This window comes from Rhinolophus sinicus, linkage group LG01, assembly GCF_036562045.2.
Source record: "Rhinolophus sinicus isolate RSC01 linkage group LG01, ASM3656204v1, whole genome shotgun sequence".
In the NCBI taxonomy this organism is placed as follows: Eukaryota; Metazoa; Chordata; class Mammalia; order Chiroptera; family Rhinolophidae; genus Rhinolophus; species Rhinolophus sinicus.
Window position 1 is genome coordinate 32,988,931 of NC_133751.1, and position 8,839 is coordinate 32,997,769.

Genomic DNA, 8,839 nt, shown 5'->3' on the forward strand with positions numbered 1-8,839 from the left:
TTCATTGATTAATTTAAAAAAAATATTTATTGAGCACAGACCATGTGTTAAGCACTGAGTAAATCAGTAAAGACACCACATTAACAAGACAGATATGGTTTCTGTCTTCACGAACTTACAGTTCAGTGATAGGGTCAATTATTAAAGAGGTAATCACACAAATAACTAATTACAAGTGCCTTCATTACGTTGAAGAAAAATTAAGTGGTGTTATCAGACTTCAAAATAAAAGACCCATTTTTATGTGGCAAGTCAGGGTAGGCTTCTCTGCAGTAGTGATTTTTAAGCTAAGACTTTAAGAACTAATAGGATGGACCAACAAAGAAATAGAGGAAGAGACTTTTAGGCAGTAGGTACATAGAACACGTTCTGCAGGTGGGAAATAACTTGAATATTTTAAGCAATTGATAGTGAGTGGATGTATCTGGAGTTTAGTGAATGAATGAGGGAAAGAGTGATTAATGATGGGGGAGTACTGGTAAGGATTTGGGAGAGAGACCAAGCAGGACGTTCCTGAATATACTGCAGACTTTGGACTTTTCTAAGAAGGACCATGGTACTCACCACTATAAACAACAGTGCTTGTGGCAGACAGTTTTCCCAGACCACTCTCCCGTTCTGCTCCATCTCCTCTCATTTCATTACATTGGCTATTGAATTCTAGCTCCATATCCTTTAACTCTTCAGTAGTTGAAGGGGTTTTAAGCAAGGAAGAAACTCATTAGTATTGCATTTTTAAATTACCAGTTTTGCTGCTGATGAAAAGGGATTTATGTGGGTAGGATCAAGAGTTAATATGGTTTAGAATAATTAGCTGCTGCTGCAGTTCAGGAATAAATTATGATGGCTTGAATAATGGTTTCTTAGAGATGCAGACAAATAATTCCAGAAATATTTAGGATATAAAATTAATAGGCTATATTTATCTTGTTCTTGTCATGGATTCCTGAGACTACACCTAAATCATCTGGCCAAATGTGATTATATAAGAAACTCCTCAACAGAAGTAACTGCATGGGTTATTTTGCAGATTGCCGAATATTTTCCATTATGAACTGATTGCATTATGCTTATGATTTTTACTTTAAGAACCTCTTTCTAAGTTCTAAGGAACAGAATATCGCTGACTCCTGTAGATTCACTATAGACATTTATAATTCTTTATTGAAATTAGTAGAATATTACAGAGTAGTGAGAGCAGTGACAGCAACTGGGAAGATTCTGAGAAACCGTGATCCCCAACTATACAACCACCATAACCTCAGACATTCTGTCAGATCAATGTAAATGGGTCCTTTTCTATCATTCATAAAAGTCTGCATGAAAACAATGATTATGAGTCAGTCCAGATAAATATGGCAGTATAACCAAATTCAAGGAGCTGGAGTTTATTATTTCCATAAAATATGCTTAAAATTAAATGAATAGTGTAAGCCATGATGATATGAGATCCTTTTTTTTTTCTCACAAAAGGAGTGCTTAATGATTTCAAATGCAGTTATTTGAATAAGTCAGCAGTTTTCCAACAGAACCCCTTTTTAAAAACTGCAATAGTTTGAATAATTACAACTGTGTCATAAAGTGATTCTGCAGCAAAGGATTTTTAAATGTAAAATTGTGGTTATTCTTTTACTTCCAGTAATTTCCAGACTTTGCTATTTTACACACTCAGTAGTTGATTTGTGTCTGTTCACAGACTGAAACAGAAATGAGCTGTGAACAGGAAGCTAAAACTATGTTACTCAGCCTTTCGAAAGGTTCTTGCTCAGAGATGACCTGGGTGTTGAGGATATCAGATTAGACACCACAGGACTTTCTGTCAAACAGTAATTCAACTCCTTCTTAATTCCTATTATGTATCCTATCTATACCAACGCTTTTTAAGAACTTGAAATAATTTTGTATGTGTAAGTCACAAATTTCCCCAAACTAGTCTGTCATTTTCTTGAGATCATATAGTTTTGTATTTACAATGGCTTGCTTTGAAGTAGTACATGTTCAATAACTCTATGCAAAATATGGTACTATATATTCTTGACAATACCTCACCAACCTCTTGATAAGAAACTTTCATTCCTAGGCACACTTAAAAGTCACATTTTAAACACAATTCAGGAGATATCATGTTATATCACTTTATTCATAAAATTCCTGCTCCTTTGTTGCCTGTTTTATAGCAAGTATAAAATTTAAAGTGATAGAATTAAATTCTTCACTGAAAACAAGAGCAGATAAAAATGGGGGTGGGGGTGGGGAATTACTGCTGAAGAAACAGGACCAGAGAAAAATCAGGCAGCAGTATCACAGATAGCAATGTTAAAGTCATTCAAAATGAAGCCTTTAAAACTTGCATCTCTTGCTTTAAAGAAGAAGAAGCCTATAGAAGCTTATCCAGAGAACTTCTAAAAATATTTTTAAATGGCACATATATTATTGAAGGATCTTCTCCTATTTCTATTCTAATAATATCTAACTTACGAAAACAGTAGATTCTCCACTCAGCACTGTGGTGGCTGTGTCTGCACAAGAAAAGCAAAGCAGAGAGTGAGACCATTGTTTCAAATAACACCAGCAAGATTAAATAACCCTGTGTACTAGGAAGAAGTGGGAGTGTTTTTAAACATCACATGCTCATCCTATGTGGAGTCAATCTTTATTGGTATTTAATCTATGCCAGGGGCTGCATTTAAAGAACAAATTCTACTAATGAGATTCATGGCCTGGATTCTACTATGCTAGTTCTGAATGAAAACATTCATTTTGTTAATAATATTCCCTTGTTTGTGAATGCTTTAAACCTCATTTATTATTCTCTACTGCTTAGCAAGTACAAGTGCTCAGAGAATAAAACATAAGCAGATCTAATAAATAAAAGATATATATAGATATATATCCCCATGAAATTTAAGATCATAAACAAAAAGGTAAGTGAAGTCAACTCCAGTATTTTCTGTACCATTCACTTAAAAAAAAAATACATATATATATATATATATATATATATATATATATATATATATATATACACACACATATTTTTTTTTAAGTGAATGGTACAGAAAATACTGGAGCTATATATATATATATATATATATATATATATATATATATATATATATGTATTTTTTTTTAAGTGAATGGTACAGAAAATACTGGAGCTGAATTCACTATATATATATACACATATATGTATATGTATATGTATATATGTATATGTATATGTATATATATGCATCAGGACCTATGTCAACACAATCAAATGATTCTAGGTAATGTGTATAATGCCCAATAATGCAAGCACCAGGAGAATATGAATTGAGTATGAAAGATTATTCATAGTTATGAAGTCATCTTTGTTCATTTGTTTGATTTCCTTCTACCAACATACATGCACCCACCTTCCATCTAATGAATAGTAGCATAAGTTTTTATTTTTAATATTTAGTATGTATACAACTCATTTCCTATTTTCATATCCAGCAGCACATTGAAGCTGCCCTCTAATTTCTCCTTGATTTCAAGGCACATGTAGAATGAGCACACCACAAGATTAAATATAAACTATACGATTCCAATCAGAATAGCTTATCATTGGCATAGAGGCTAGATACATGCCAACATTTGTACAATCAGGTAATCGGCAAAGTCTGGGTCATTTGGCTATGTATAGCACAAAGAAAGTGTCTCACAGCATCATGAATAGATACCTTCCTTTCTTATCCTGAAGATTCCTCCCTGTTTTGGCTCAGCTAGGTTCAATTACTATTATCTTGCTCTAGATAAAACTTATGTTAGGATCTAAAATATTTCACCATCCTGCATAGGAAATTAAGGGTAATCCCTCATTGTTGGCACATTAGTCTTCTCATAATCTCTGACTTGAAGGGAATGGTTTAATATGGATAAAGGTAAGGCACATTATAATTGTATCTTTACAGCATCCTTGAGCCTTTTCCAGCATAGGGATCTACTAAATATTTCTATCAAAAGTGACTTCTGTTGCTAAATTCACCATTCTTATCCTCATAATATTTATTCTTAATACTCTGAAGAGCACTATGGTTAAGAATGGGTTCAATCTAGGAAATCACATTGCTTATAAGGATTTTTTACTTTAGAATTTCATTATTACATTGATGTGATTTTTCCCACTGATAAGAATCTTGAATCACAAAATTATATGATCTCTCCTCTACTGGGATAAATTCCAAAGTTCTTGGTATTCATTTAAGCCCTTCTCACTGTGGCCCCAATTTGCCTTACTAATCTCATCTTTAACCATTCCCTCCAAGTCACTAAACCTCTTTCATTTTCTTAACATTTGATGCCCTTTATACCCTATGCCATTGCCGAACTTGTGTAGTACCCCCTCAAGTTGGCATCTTATGGAAGAGACACTTGTACTATAGCGTTCTTAGGTAGGACCCCAATTCAGGATAGAGGAGAATGGGAATGTTATATGCATTCCCTTCTGCAGCCCCAAACAATTCCTGACGTATCTAGTTTACATTCCCATTGGATAGGTCTCTGAAAACACTTCACAAGGAAAAGAACCAAACAGGAATGTCTCTCTCACAGTTACCTTCATAGATAGTTTTTTTGCAACCCGAAGCAATACTGAAACTACTTCCTGATGATAATGATAGTGATGGTGATGATGATGATAAATATCTAGTAGTGGCTGTTATTTATTGAACACTTACTATGTGGCAGCCATTGATTTAAATGTTTTACATATATTATTGCTAATACTCATATCTTAACAAATCCAAAATGAAACTCATGATTTTCCTTATATTCCCATTCTACCCTCCAGTCATCCTGTCTTAATAAAAGTTACCACCATCCACTCAGTTCTTCAAGTCAAAACTGGAAATCATCCTTGATTCTTTCCTTTGCTTCATGACTCATATTCTTTCAGTAATGTAGCCCATTGTTCCTAGTGGCAGCATATGTTTCACATCTATTTCCTTCTGTCTTCACTGCTGCTAGCTAATCCAGGCCACCAGTATCTTTAGGCTGGAATATGGGGTAAAAAAATGATAAAAGCAACACTGTTAAATGCAATGTGATTCGTGGGTTGGATCTTGGAACAGAAAATTGACATTAATGGAAAAAATTGCTGAAATCTAAATAAAATCTGTCGTTTAATAGTATTATACCAATGTCAATTTCTTAGTTTTGACAAATGTACCATCATCATGTGAGATTTTAACGTTAGGGGAGCCTGATTGAAGGATATACAGGGAACTCTCTGTACTATCTTTGCAACTTTTTTGTATATCTAAAATTATTGCAAACAAAAATTAAAAAAAAAAACTAAAAAATTTTTTCTTAGCTGACATCCTAGTGTCCTTCAGTTCATTCTTCACAGCAGCAAGAATGATCTATTAATAATATAAATCTGACCATATAACTTAAAGAATTTAAGCAGCTCAGAAAGATTAAAACAACCTGTCCAGTATTATATAGATATTAATAGCTGAACCCAGATCTGACAGGATTCGTTGTCTGAAGAATTATATTATTGGGTTTTCTATGTAAATTCAGCACTTGCAAGGAAGAATTCAATGTCTGCCAACCTTGCACATATCCCATTCATGGTTTAAATTAGGTCTGATTGAAAATCCTAAATCAGTACTAACTAAACCAGGAGCATGAGGAAGTGTCCTTTATGCCTTTCAGCTACAACTCAGTTTAAAAGTTTTGTGATAATGCATGGTTTGAGATTTTCTCAAGGTATGAAGAAGGTTCATCCTGTGAAGTTATTGTAGTTGTGACAATTGCCTTCACAATGATGGCTTACAGGGATGGACATTCAAAAGCATACACTAGCAGGATGGTCATTAGCAGAGGTCCCGCATTCTGAATATGGGACTTCATTTTCCCCTTTCTTATGAAGCAATAGCTGGATCTTGAAGACATTCTTCTAAAGTTTAGCCTCATCTCACATTCTAGAGTATAGTAGAGAACTGAAACTTTAAAAAAGGTCACAGTCTCCCTGGTCATCTGAGCCAGATGCTCCAGGTGTGTTTCTTGTGTGGGTTGTGTGTGCCCTCCTGCTGTAGTTGAGCCTTGGTTGCTGTTTGTATGTCAATTGGGAGGGATTGACCCTTGGACTGATTGATTGTGAAAATTGGCATGACTACAGTGGAGAAACTATTGTGTAGGCTGACCCTATAGAGCAGGATTTGCTTTAGCAGGACTCACCTAGTCTGCCCTTCGGGTGTTTTCCTGCAGTGGCATCTGGGTGGTGCTCTGGTTAGATCCAAAGCCAGCAACCAGGTGTGCCAGCCTCAGGGAATCCTGAGAGATTCCCTGTTACAGCCAAGTTCAGCGGCAGCTTCTGTCCTGCCCAGGGCCACCACGCATGCATCGCAAAACAATCTACAGATGGCAGCCACCTGTGCTGGGTTTGGAGGTGACTCCCAAGGCAAGCCATGATCTGAGATTGGCTGTTGCTAGCATTGGGCTAAAGGTTGATCATCAAGAGGTATAGGGCATGCCAAAGCCAGATGATGCTTGTTTGGGGTTTGTGAACCTTTGAGAGATTTTAGGAAATTCCATAGCTTTAGCCAAGACAGGCTGTTTGTATAGAAAAGCCACTGGATACATCTTGGGTGTGCCCGAAAGTTGGCTGGGGCAGTGTCTCAGGGAATCACCAGCAAGGTGAGAACACTATTAGCCAGGTTTATTGAGACTCAGCTTTAGTGGCCGTCTGTATCTGCACAATCAGAGGGGGAAGGCGGGGAGGGAAAACAAAGAAACAATGGCTTCTGCCAGCGATTCTAGCTGAGAAAACTGCCCTCTCTCTGAAGCCAGACAATTCAGTTCCTGGGGAAAAAAAAAAAAAAAAAGGAATTTTCAAGCTGTATTATCATAGCCTATCATCTTAGATTTTGGACAAAAAGGAGCTCCAGTAACCCAGGTCCTCTTTTCATAAGAGAAAGGCATTTAACAGTGAGACTTATTATCTCTGGTTATCTTTTGGATCATCTTTAGATTTAGTTTTCTATTAAACCATAGTAGCTTTACTTGGACAAAAAGATGAGATTATAAGCTACAGCAGTCTTTTCTTACCCAGTCATCACTTCACCTGATTATATCAAGAGGCAGAGGAAATCTAAATCCCCATAATATTTATTTAACAAAGATTTGTAGATGTTGGGGTTCTTAAAAACTATTATTTGTTTTTTCTTTGACACTTATCTTTTAAGATAAAAGTATAATCCATAATGAAATATTATTGACTCAGAGCAGAATCTACATACCACAGTGATAGGAGATCCTATACTACTTAAAACAATTCTGATATCACAATTTCAGAACTACAAATGATCAAACAAAAAGTACATTTTAATAGACTTTCTAAAGGCTTCATATTTCTTAGATATCAGTACTGTATAAAGCTCCAATGAAACATATACTTTGTGAGCATTTTTAAGGCATGGGAAAGTTTTCCTTGGGAGTTATTAATTATTACCATATCTACCCTCAGTATAACATCATGATTTTACACCACTGTTTTTTTTGGGTTTTTTTTCCAGAAAATTTCTAGTTGAAATAGTTACTAACTTTTATAGCAGGTCATTATATGAAACTCAATCCATGTCTCATGTTCATAGTTTTTGTAAATTGTATATTAACTTTTTAATATATTGTAATAGCATTTTTATTAATGGAAATAGTTATAAATGAATGTGAGATATTGATACATATATCTATACTTATGAATATTTTACATTAAAATCCCAATATATTAAATAGTCCTAAAATAAAATATTTTTTAGATTTTAATTTTATGTAAGCCTACTTTATGTTTGAAGAATTTATTATCCTTACATCCCTGAGTCTATTGAATATCAAGATACTCTTAATTACTCTTCTAAGACATACTGGGCTACCTGTGATTTATTTGCTTTGACAACAATTTGAAATTCTGCAGTCCATTTTTATGACAACTTCTTGAATACTTGAATTATATTGTAAATACATTAAAATATGTAAATGTACAGTTTAGGATCATTTTTTTACTAACAGAATTAGAGTTCAAACACAGGTATGTTTCAGGGACAACATAAAATGCCAACAAAATTATACAATTTTAACACAAAGTCTAACATCCAAGACAGGTAAAATATGGCACCACAATGTCAAGCTTCCAGATACCCAAAAGGGATTCTGAATTTTCACATGGCTATCTATAGTTTTAATAAAAATAAATAAAGTAAATGCCTGCAGCTTATAAAAATATGTATGTCTTTGTATTTGTCTTAAATATTTCTTATTGGGTTAAATTTATCATCAATTAAACTCTCATTAATTATTATATACTTTTGTGAAATAGATGAAAAATGATCATAGGAGCATTTCAAGATTCAAACTTTCTCTCTCTCTCTCTTTACATTACCTAAGTGTAGAAAATGTGTTTAACTATGCATTAAAATTTGGATCTTTCAAGGTAATAATATATTTTATGTAGTTATTCATAAGATCATCAATTTAGTTCTTGATTCATCATCTAATTTTACCTCATCTTCTTCCACAACAGGATCAGTGACTGAAATATAGGATTAGTCATATTCTGTCACTCTAAATGTGAAATCTTGTACTTTTGACCAGTATAGAAGAGATCACAATATTTTATATTGAATATCTAACAAAAGAAAGGTATTTATCTATCTAAAATTCCAGTAGAATTTTCAGTAAAGTGGTAGAACCTCCAGTTAATCAATTATAACAGAGAGGATATCAACAAAGCCTATTAAATCATTGCCCTTATTTGTAAACATTTAAGCAACTGAGCATAAGCTTCAATAATACCACATTTGCATAATAC